The following is a 12453-nucleotide window of genomic DNA, read 5'->3' on the forward strand; positions in this document are numbered from 1 at the left end:
AAATCTTGATACAAACCTGGCAACAATCTCATATTTTTCTCACCTGAATACCCCAAATTAGACACAGGAAATAGAATTGATCTTTTCAAGCCTGAGAGCTATGAGTGTGCCAGTGTGGCGGCAGCAATCATACCTGCTCTGTGTGTGTGTGTGTGTATGAGAGAGAGAGGCCGGTGTCTGAAAATAGCCAAGTAGGCATGGTTCATGGAATCAGGTTAATGATTTTTTTTTTCTCACATGTTGTACTCTGCTGACACATCCTGTAAACCAGCTGACTATATCACACATATACATTTATCAATAAATATGTAGAAGAAATAATGAAAAATGTACAACATTTAGAACACATATAAGGGGGGAAAAGGAGGGAGAAGACAGGGTCTAAGAATTCGTAGCCCCACATTTAACACTGAGGTGTTGATGAAGAGGAAGAGATTCATCTCACTTCCTGACCTGTCATCCTGCGCCTTACCTCCGCCTGGCAGAGCTGTGCAGCCTCACTCCCTGACAGCTCAGAGTGCTAACGGAGAGCTCTGGAAAAACAAGACGCTAGCCAGAGTGAGAGAGGACACTGAATATGAAGAGGGGATTTAGAAAGAAAAGAGACAGAACTCTATCTAACTCTAAATAATGAGTGTGTGAGTGGAAGAGAATTTTGGAACGTGCAAAGCAGACAAAGCTTTCAACTGAGTGGATAGACATCCTGCCCGGTGCTGAGCCTTTTCAGAGCATCTGTGTCGTATCATTTTAACATGCATCAACCCTAAAACTGTGCTTTCCCCGCCATCATTTGTTCTTGCACACACTCCAGGAGCTGATGAGCTGGGGGCAGCAGTATGACTGAGTGCAGGGGGAAGTAGCCTGTCCCTGTTCAAAGTTTCATCTGCAAACAAGTACCGGGAATTACTTAGTTGATGAATAAATTGGTGTTTATCAAGTTTTAGCACGGTGTTTCCCAAAAAGGCTTATTTTATAATTTTTTTAGAAACAATATGTAACTACATGAGCTTCAGAACAGAGGTGGGGAATGTCAGATGGGATTTGCATAGCCCACAAGACAGTTTGATCCAAACCAAGAGACTGTTCATAAATGCAAAATACGAAAAAACTAAACTAACAAAAACAACCAAAAATAATCTTGGCCCAAATATATTTTTGCAAAGAAGGAAATACCAAAAAATTGTGTAGGAGCATGGTGGTCCCATGTGGCTGTATGTCATGGTCAGGGTGAACATAGCAGACACGTAGTTTGCGTGTTATGTGTCATCGCTGACAAGCTGCATGGCGACAGCTGAGAAAAGTAAAGTGGATGTGGAAGTGTTGCTCTTTCCAAGAGAAATGGACAAACAGTCCATTTTTCTGTTGCAGTAACGACATTGTTCTCATGTAGCAAGGACGTGCTTGCAGTGGAGAAACAAGAGCGTGATTACAGCTGGAAACAGGCTGAACTGGATGTGTTGCAAGGACAAATGCTCTTGAATAAAGTCAACATTCTTCAGCGGAGTTTGAGGGCCCAGCATGCTGCTTTCACAAGACCACATTCTGACAGAGATAATTTTATGCAGGCAAGTTTTGTGGTGAACAAGCTAATAGCTAAAAAGATGAGACCTCATTCCGGGGGCGAATTTCTAAAGGAGCACCCTCACCGCGGACCTGCTAGCATGGGCCAAGGGAAAATTGTTTCAAAGTGTCAGTTTGTCTTGAAGAATCATTGCAGAGCGGGTTTAATGATCTGGTACAAGACATTGAAAAAAACCAGAGGGACACTACAAGAAATGTCCTGTTTCTCTCTCTGGCCTGCGATGAACAGACACAATTAATGCCAACCAACAAGCAATTCCTGTGCCTGGAACTGCCGATGAGTTTTATAACATGGAGAAAGTGCTGCCTTTGGGAGCCATGTAGGGCAGTACCAAAGGTGAGGAATTATTTGAACAGTTTCTTTGTTCAAACAGCAGAAGCATCACTACCATCTGACATCAGATAAATTGCCAAAAAGAAGCTGCTCCATTCATCTTATTAGAGAAGTTGGTGTGGTATGTGTTCAACAATTTAACATGGTCAGTGAAGGATGTTATGAAGAATAAAAAAAAAGAAGGCAATAGGAACAAGGGTTCCAGCCACCGTTGCACATCTGCAGCCATGAAACTGAATAATTCCCTGAAGCACTTGGATGACAGGTAGGAAAGGTCAGAATCAAAGAACTACATATGACTAACAGAATGCTAGGATCTGAAGACTCCTAGATCGACTCCTCTACATCGTGGAAATTATTCTTGAATTTCCTTGAGAGGCAGCCAAGCCACAGGCACTGAAAATGAAACATGCAGGGCACAGTACATATGAAAGTCTTTATGGGAGCCTATAGCACGCCTTACTCTTTGTTTCACTAACCCCTTCCCCTCGTTCTCCCCGTCTTGTCATCTTCAGTGTTGTGTAAGCGCTGTGGTTTTGGCAAGCCAGTGCAGAGATCTAGTAGTTCCTGTTGTGGGGAGAGCGACTATTACAACCCTACAATTCTACAGTTCACAGAACAATTATCATAATTATCATTTCACCAAATAGCGCCATGATATCCAGTGATGCGGCTGCCATGGGTTTTGAATGTCAGCTTGATTTGCCTGATATGTTCCTATTTTGCCGTCTGTCTTTAATTTACTCTCTTTTCGTGTATCCAGTTGTGGGAAGCAGCGACTCGACCGCTCACAGAGGAACACTGTGTCATTGGATAAGTGGCCGCTGTGAGAAAATGCATGAATCAACCACTTTCTAATATACAGAAACCTTTATGAAGAAGCATTGCATTTTGCGATGTGGTCACCAGCTCCCCTTCTGTTGCCGTTTTTTAATGTAGTGGAATAATGGACATAAACATCATGATGTCACAATGAAACTGAAAATAAAATGTAATCACTTCAGGTTATACCATCAGAAATTTGATTTTGAACTGGGTCATATTTCTCATTTTTGATTTATGGCCAGAATTGTGCCACAGTGAGTCCAAGTGGATGTCATTGCCAGGGGTGATGTGAAATTCCCTACCGGCGTTTTTGGAATATTCCCATTACAAGAACGTGAGGTCATAGTGACCTTGAGCTTAGAACATCAGTTAATCCCTAGTTAACATTTGTGAAGAAAAAAATCCCTTGAAGCGTTTCTGAAAATGAAATGGATGGATGGATGGACAGACGACAGACATCATAGTTGTCACCGGCAGCGAGGCACCTGGCAGTGCACCGACTGGACCAAGTCTCTCTGTACAAAGAGAAAAATGAATAACTAATAGAGTAATGAGCAGAAGGAAGAGAGCAGGAAGTGATGAGGCGTCCACTAGTCTCCCAAGCAGATGAAGGATGGGGAAAGAGGGAAGTCGATATTAATTTCGGTCAAGATGATGCTTGCATCCATCATCCATCTCCACGCAGCTCCTCTTTCCTTCAGCCACAGAGACGCTCGGAAATGAGTGTGACTTAACCGATGTGCAGCGCAACGAGCGCTAGACACCAGCATGTCTGCCATCGAGAGTCAATCTGCCGCCAGGGGTGAAAGGTCACATATGAGGAGGGGAAGTGAAACTGCTGCAGTAAAAGAAAGAGAGAGAGTGGTTATGTATTCATAGCCTAAGTGGAACATGAGGCAGTGGGTTGAGAGAGAAAGAAGGGATGAGATTGTCAGTAGGGATTTTGGACTTTGTTTGTGTTCATATTTCCTCTATGATTTTTGGATGGTAATCAGAGCTAAATCACACTTAATCCTCGAGAGAGACAGAGTCATTGTGTTTAGATACAAATTCTAAAACCAGCTCATAATAACTAGGGATTTCACCCCGATTGGTTCGAAATAAGTGACACCAGTCTCAGTCCTGGGACACAACTAGGGATGTCAAATCAAGTCACCACAAGACCCTGGGAAAATTAAATATTGTCAACATGAAATTAAACCATGAATCTGAAATAATTTGGTTTTAAATAGAATAGCACAAGCAGACGTCATTTTATCAGTTGAAACCTTTTCCCCCATAATGTCAAAATGTAAAACATTGAAGATCATAATATACATACGCCCTTCTCTATATATAACTACACCTATATTCACATACACATACACACCCACAGACATAGTATACATATAGACATACGCAAACATGACCCCTCACATACAGACACACATATACAGTATATATAAATGTATACATACATACATATATAGTTTAAGCATTAGCATCTGGCCTGTTTAACATGTTTATACAAGCAAATGTGTGTACATTTTTAAATGTACCAATTATTTTTCGTCGGCCATTTCAAGGCTCATCTTCACTACTTATGAATATAATTGTATAGTCAGTGAACACATCAGATGTATGATCATAGACTGTACATTAGGCTGGACAACTCATTCCCACTTCCCCCCACTATCCAGAAATGAAGTTAAAATATCTCAGATACAATTGCTGGCAGGTTTTATATTTGGAGTCAGAGTCTGGGCAGTAACAAACGGGGAATACAAGGTCCCCGCTCAACTAATGGCAAGTCAGTCAATCATGACATTTCAACGTTTTTACTGCATCAAATAATTTGAACCAAAACAATGAAAAATGCTGTCATGTGATACTAAGAACATTTGGGGGTTTATGGGTATCACTAAGGACTTTAAAACCTCCAGTGAACTGATCACTAGCTTATTTACATTTCTACGCAAAGCTGCTAAACATATCCGTTTATCGATTATCTAACACAGCAGGTGATGCAACAGACCTCAGCAAAGTTACACTCACAATATGTAAGTGAGTCAAAAGATTTTGATGTATACAAAAGTTTTTTAATGTTCCACTGAGCTTAATAGGAAAAATTGGCTTTAGCCTAAACATCTTCTGGAAAGTAAGTAAGTGCAGAGGAACAGACACAAGCACACGCACATGCAACAACACACACACACACACACACACACGTTTAACATTAACACACATTTTTTGCCCTCTCTCCCATTCCAACCTCATCCACTCACTCACACTACATTTAACTGTGCAGCCTTGCATACTTGCGGCTGCTGTGCCTCCCAGTGAAGCCACATTTCCTTCATTAAGATATATTTCACTGGCACAGATTTCTGGGTGCAGCCTGTTTCGATAAGGTCCCTCCAGACTCAAGCCTCCTCCATCACACAAGGAAGTGCAAGGAGTGTGGGACAGGTGCTGAAACCTGCGCACAGGATGTTCCCAGGATTCTGGACACAAAATACGATCCCCATCAGTACTTTGTACTGTGGCTGAAGTACTTTCTACACATTGCAGTGGGCAGCAGCACCATAGAGAGGTCCTTTTTTTTGTCCTCAGCCTGACACATTATTTTATAGAGCTTTAAACTGCAACCAGTGGAAAATATGTAAATAGCAGGTTAAAGTGGACAAAATAACCTTACTTTAGTTACATTGGTGAACTTAATTCCACAAATATAATACCTCAAACCAAGAGTTGTGTAAACACTATTTGACTGAGGTCTTTACTCGGCTCAGAGTTGTTACCTGATTCTGCCCACAAAGGCTGCAGAAACAACAAGAAACCTGGTTTCCATTGAACCACTTAATTTAACTACTTAATGGTTTCTGAACGCCCTAATCACTGCGGCTCCAGATACATTTCTCAGTCTCTCCCCCAAGAAAACAAACCACTGACTGACATTTGTTGTTAGGTGTTTAACTTTGAATCCGGTGGCTGAGTAATAATCACCTCTGGCTTCTCCACGATTGACAGGATTTGGGAGGGGGCGGTGCGGTTCAGGGAGGAGCAGCCTGAAACATCTAATGTGAGGAGCTCATGTCACAACCTGTGTCCTGTCTCGATGCTCATTATTCAAGCTTAAAAAAGTGATTTCGCCCGTTGCTCTGTTTTCTTCTGGTTGAGTCGACCTGTTGAAAAGTCTAAACTTGCTTTAATACCCTCTGCAGACAGTGCGTATGTGAGTGGGTGTACTGTAGATACGTACATGCATGATGACAAGCATGTTATGTGTTTAGCGAGTATGAACCAGAGCCTTAGGGTGACCTCCTGGGCTGAATGTCCACGGTAAACCCTCACCTGGCCCAGGTGTGCTCTCGCCTGCGGGGGTCCTCAGGAGAAGCCCTGGGCCCTGCCGGGGCCGTCCAGCCAGCCTGTCCTGCTTCATAGCTCATCTCCCGGGCCTCACTCCTCCCCCTGTCCAGGCAGCCATGTAATGAAGCCCTAATGAGCCTGTCACTCCAACTGTCACTTATCCTCACCTGAGACACAACAAGACAGTGAAAGAGGACAAGCAGGCGAGACAGTAAAGCAAATGTAAATTTGAAGCTATGAGTCCAAACACTATGAAATAAAACCCTTCTTACTTACACAAGATCTGTGGTCTCGGTGGATGCTTTCAAAACACTAATTTAGTCAAACTGGCCTTTTCCTGCTGATGTTGTTTTTGTGTGTGTGCTAATGCCTTTTGTCTGATTCGTGTTTAATTCTAACAGCTGTACTTTTGAGAAGCACTTTGGGAATTGCTCTGTGCCACATTAAACAAAGAAATGAAGAAAGAAAGAAGCGATAAATCATTGCACGATACCCATAACTGTGGAAGATGTTCTAAGATCTTTTATATTAGTGAAAGTGCTAGCACCACAGTTGAATAAGGCTGCGGCTAAGAGGGGAAAAGTGGGTTGTCCACTAAACAGAGGGTCGGGGGGGGGGGGGGAAGAACTGTACTGTTAAGTGCTTGGACAAGAAAAACACTGTATAAATACAGGCCTGTTATTATCTAAATTTCTTAAAGCATTAGAAGTAAGGACGAAATCTGCTGGTCAAAATGGAACTGATTTATTCTTCTCTATGTGAAAGTTAGTCAGTGACAACACGGGCAAAGTCCTGTAATAAAATCTGTTTTCATTTTAAAGAATATTCTATAGTTTTGGAGAGTTTTACCGAAACCATGTGAGAGGTTCAGAGGGGGAACCACTCTTTGGTGGAACTTCTTACAAATCATAAACATCTGAAATGTGGCAGTAACTGCTGCTTTGTGAAGGGTTACGAACCAGGGGGGTGCAAACCACTGGTTTCATTTTTTAACAGGTCTTTGTTACCTCGCTGTTGCTGTGGAATAAAAGGCAACGTCCTCTCCCTCTGAACTGCAGTGAGAATAAATGTGCTTGGTTACGTCCCGCCACTAGAAGAAGCGGTTGAGACTCTCTACGGCTTGTGTGATCTACATCTACCACAGGATGGAGCCACTGAGCCATTTCCTCCCTCTGCAGCAGTGAGAGAAAATGTATCTGATACAGAGGGAGGAGAGGAGAGAGAGAGAGAAGGAGAGAGGAGAGGAGGGTGGGGGGAACAGTGAAGGGTCGTCTGGCAAAGCTGGAGATTGTCTGATTAAAAGCATGTGCTGACCCCCGATTCTGAAGCTCTGACAGACAGAGCCCACAGACACCAAGAGAGAAGAAGATAGGACCCCCACCTCCATGAGCTCGTATGGATGCTGCAACGTGCATGTGCTCACACTTGCAGTCGAACATTTGGAAACGATATAGATGGTGGTGGAGGGCGTCCATGGGTGAGGTATGAACTATTTTGATACTGTATGTGCACGATTTTACATCTGTTCACAGAAAACTGACACTTTTAAATGACTTTGAAAAAAGCTCCACACGGACCTTTGTCTGTCTTTATTTACTCTGTGATTACACACAGGTTCACAGAGAGGATCACGTCCTCCCGTCAGGAAGGTTGGTGAACGATAACAAACACACTCTTGAGAATCAAGTTAAAAGGAGGGACGGTGTGTGTGTGTGTGTGTGTGTCACATGTAAGAGCATCACTGGGGCATGACGTGAGGAAATGGGGCGAGCCAGGAAAAAGCAAACAGAAGCAGAGAGAACTGAGGAGAGGATCAAGATCCAGAGAGAACGGACGATCCCAGAGAGAAAATATGCTCATGAGCAGACCCCCTCATAAAATAATGTCTCCACAAACACCAGAGCTGGGCAGCAAACTCTCACAATGACAACATGCAGAGACTCTTTTGTTCTCCAAGTGGTCGGCTGCCGTGCCAAGGCTTTGAAGCTGACAACTGACGAATCCAGACAAAAGAAACAAATTGAGGAGGAGAAAAAAAAAAAAATCATGACTTTAATAAAACAAGTTTATATATATTTTTCCCCCCTCGTTTGGACTTTGCGTGCGTCTTCTGTTCCAGTCTGATCTTTCACCATGCGCTTGGTGTGGCCTGGCTTTGGAATATTAAATATTTATCCAAAGTTGGAACACATCGGTCCGTCCTCTCTCGCTGGTGTGGGTTTCAAAAACACACATGCTCACTGGTTTACCTCTAACAAAACATGTCTAAGGGAGGCTGGTGGGGGGGGGGGGGGGGGTGGTGGTACGCGAGTGCAAAGGTACATCCATCTTTGTGTGTCAGCGCTGGCTTGACACAAAGGGGATTTCAAATGGCACAAAGCATTAGACACCAACAAACAAGGGGCTGGTGATGGTCCGTCTGTACCCACAGGACGTGGTCACGCCTGGGGCTGCCACGTTCGTCCGGTTCCCCGTCTTCCCTGTGTTTATCGGGCTCTCAGAACTCCCTGCCAGCCGTCGCCATTAGCATCCCCCGCCATGGGTGTATTTACGTTAGCGTTCATGAACAGCCTGTGGTCTTACGCAATGAGGCATACGCATGGACAGCGAAGTGAAAGAAGGATCTGAAAACGGAGCTCAATCCATTCCCAGTCCTCTTGCTACATGTCAGGCGTGCACCACACGGACACACAGAGGAGGCCGAGGAGTCTGAGCTGCCACATCTGCAAACAAGGCCGACCAGCTGTGGAGTCTATGGACGCTAAGACTCCTTAAACCCTCATGTCTCTGCTCATTTGTCAAAATTTACATTGAAACAGATTAAACATGCATTTCTGAGGGCTGGCTTCCAGGATGGAGGAGCATTTTTTTTTAAATTTTTTTTTCAAAGCCTTATTTTGTAATGTAACTGGAGCAAAGTATTGCATTGTTTTGGGGAACACTGCCCCTTTGAAAAGTTCCCCAGAAATGTATATAATACATTTATTGCAATGATAACACGATTGCAATGAGAAAACATATAAAAAAAGCCCATTTGTATTAGTTGATTGTTGATTTTGAAATAAAATCACTTCTCACAGATGCTTCTCTGGCTTTGATAAAGTATCAAAGCCAGAGAGGCATCTGTGAGAGGTGATTTTATTGGTTTTGTGAAGCAAAATGTGATCAGTCTATTTCAACAAGAGCTTCCCCTGTTCAGCAGCCTTGCTCAATCCCTTATGTAAACCCAGCATTCCCACAATTACGTTGCACCATGTTGGCTGAGTGAACCTGTCCCAGCATGAGTCGTGCTGACAGCAGTGTGCAGCAGTAAGTGATGCGCAACTTTTATCCTGCTTTGGGGTGGTTATAAATGTTTTACCAATACATTGCGTTACTATGGCTGAGAACAAGTACCTACCTGAAGCATACAGTAGAATTAATGGGCAGGTAGACACTTCGGGGGCATTTCGTGCTGCAACACGCTGAGATCAAGCCTCCTACAGATTCCCCCCCTTCAGACACTTCAGCTGCAGAACCGGGGCATAGGCAGTGGCTGCGAGTGCAACGCCGGGGCTGTAGTGGTCAGTGCAGCTGCACACCGCTGCCCCCCCCCCCCCCCCGCCCTCCACCCTGATGGCTGCTTCACATTATGGTATTCCCTCACTCCCTGTTGTGAAATTTGTTATCTACCACGTGACTGCCTGGGTTCCATTAAGGCTCACGCTTCCCTCCATCCTTTCCCTCCCCCTCCTCCTCCTCTTCCTCCTCCTCCGACGGGGGTGATGCAGGATGGTGACAGATGGTGTTTCTCCACACGTTTACAGATCTGGACTGACGTTTATTTGTGCAGCGCCGGGCTCGGCGGGAGTCCACCCTCTCCCTGTTAGCACATCCCATATATAGGAGTTACTGCATGTGTGTATCTGCAACGAAGTTCCTTCATTTTGCAGGCATCCATTCCCTCTGTATTCGCTATGTGTGTCAACAGGGGGCGGAAAGCTGAACTACATCAAAAAGACGTCAGCATACAGCCTAACCTTATCTGCAGAGCTCAGTGCAGTCATACAGTAGGTATGTAGTAATGCACATTTATGATAACTCCAATGCCCACAAACCTTTTGGCCTCTGTGGGCCTGATAACAAGTTGGCGCCACAGCGAGCGGACTGATATCACATGATGACAGGGTGAGTGATTGTGGGAGAAAGAAAGAGTCTGTCAAACATACGACCAAGCAGATAACGCCACCTCTCAGCTCGGCCTCCATCATTCACTCTTACTCTTTATCAACCCCAATGCCGCCACACCTCCTGTTGCTTGTTACCCTCCTTCACGTGCTCTCCATCTCCCTCCTCCTCCTCCTCCTCTTCCGGGTCCTCGCTGGGGGTGACCATGCAGTCCGTTGGGCTGTGGCTGTATCCAGAGGCCCTGCTGCAGACGTGATGGAGAGGGGTTATCAGCCCAAACACCACCCTCCTTTATTCCTCCTCCTTCAGCCCTCCCCCAAAAATGGGCTGGGAAAAGGAGTTGGGCTGGAGGGATTGAGCTGTTACCCTGGTTTGAAAAAGGCGAGGCTGTTCGCCTGATGAAGAACGGACTGTGTGTGTGTGAATGCGTCTGTCAGCGTTGGACAGAGACACGGTCGGAAATTGATATCAGTCAAGTGAACCCCATCGGAGGGTGATACATGGAGCTTGTAGAGATTTGCATTCTTGGATTTTAACAGTAGCTAAAAGGCTCATCCATCCGATGACACGTCTCTCAGACCTGCTGTGAAAAATGGTGGGATTATTGCATCTCACGATAAAATATAGATTCACACAGATTCTGTTGCAACAGAAGACAAACAGCAACTGATGGAAAACTCTGCAAGCTCGGAGAAGAAGGGAAACAGTTCACATACTCAAAGTTCCAGTTCGATGGACGCTACTCCAATGTTGAGAAAAATACAGAAAGAACAAATGTTCCACTGTTTCTAAACTTTAATTTCTGAGCAATTAGCTTTTGTTTGTTCGATCAGTCAGCACATAGAGGAGTTCTCTGGAAAAGTAAAAGTGGAATCCAAGAACAACCACATCTTTGTGTTTACACCCACACACACACACACACACACACACACACACACAAACACACACACACACACACACACACACACACACACACACACACACACACACACACACAGACACACAGACACACAGACACACAAACACACACACACAAGGAGAAGAAAAAGATTGCCCAGCTGTGAAAAGGAGCCAAAATACACTTAACTAATCTGCTTGATCTAGCAATTTATTGACGATGAAAACTTCAAAAGCGCTGAAACTCTAGCCGCATGCGTCTCTTAAACCGTGGCCAATGCAATTTCCACTCGCAGGCGGGGGTGGAGGTGGTGGTGGCGGCCATGGGTGGGGGCTGGAAAAGGACCTGACCAGTGGTCGGAACTTTATTGGCTGCGTTCGCCTCAGCATAAAAACTAATTCACCCTTGATGACAACCCACGGCGAAGGGGAGAAAGACGAGAAGCATTCTTTTTCAGCCCCCCCCCCCCCACACACACCGATTCAACCACCCACTTTATTAGCTGGCCTCTCTGTGACAGAGCAATCCATTCTCTGCCCTGCTCTGCCTTTTTTTCTCATACACACACATATGCACACGGCAACCAACCCAAACATGTTATATTACCGGCTGGAAATTTATATCGCCTTCAGAGTGAAAAAGCAACTCTGCCTCAGTCGGGGCGCAGGGCTCCATCGCTCATGTGCACAGGCTGCCCTTTATGGCTGCACAGTAGTGAGGCCCCCTCACACACACACCAGCCTCAGAATACACTCAGAGCCGTGACACACCCAGGGCAGCAGGGCAGTCCTGAGTTACAGTATCTGTACACATGTATAAGAAGAAGAAGATCTTTGCTGTATATGAATAGCTGGACAGACAGGAGAACATGAGGCAACAGGACATTTGTATTACTTAAGTAATTAATTCATCCTGTCCGGAGTGATAACTTATCACAGTTCAAAGGTAAACAGCCCGTTGTTAGTTAGCTGAACTTCTCCTTCCCATTGCTCCAACACTCTCAGGTCCACAACTCTTCCTAAAAGTCTGGAAAAGGGAAACGAGGAGATGACACGGCACGGCCGCATCGAGAATTTAATTTGCAGCAACACCTTGACCTGTACCACTGTAGCTCCATCTTTCCCAGGGTCAGCCTGAAGGCCAGGAATGTGACCTGCCGCTGGTCTCCCAGGGCTCCAATGAGATCCACATTGTGCTGAGGTTAGGTACCCGCAGGTCCAGCTGGGTTAGCAGTCCTGCGTCCAGCAACTCCGCAGGCCTATCGTGTTACCCCGAGTTTGGGTCAGCAGAGCCCGCCTGG

Source organism: Platichthys flesus, chromosome 12 (genome assembly GCF_949316205.1).
Source record: "Platichthys flesus chromosome 12, fPlaFle2.1, whole genome shotgun sequence".
Classification (NCBI taxonomy): Eukaryota; Metazoa; Chordata; class Actinopteri; order Pleuronectiformes; family Pleuronectidae; genus Platichthys; species Platichthys flesus.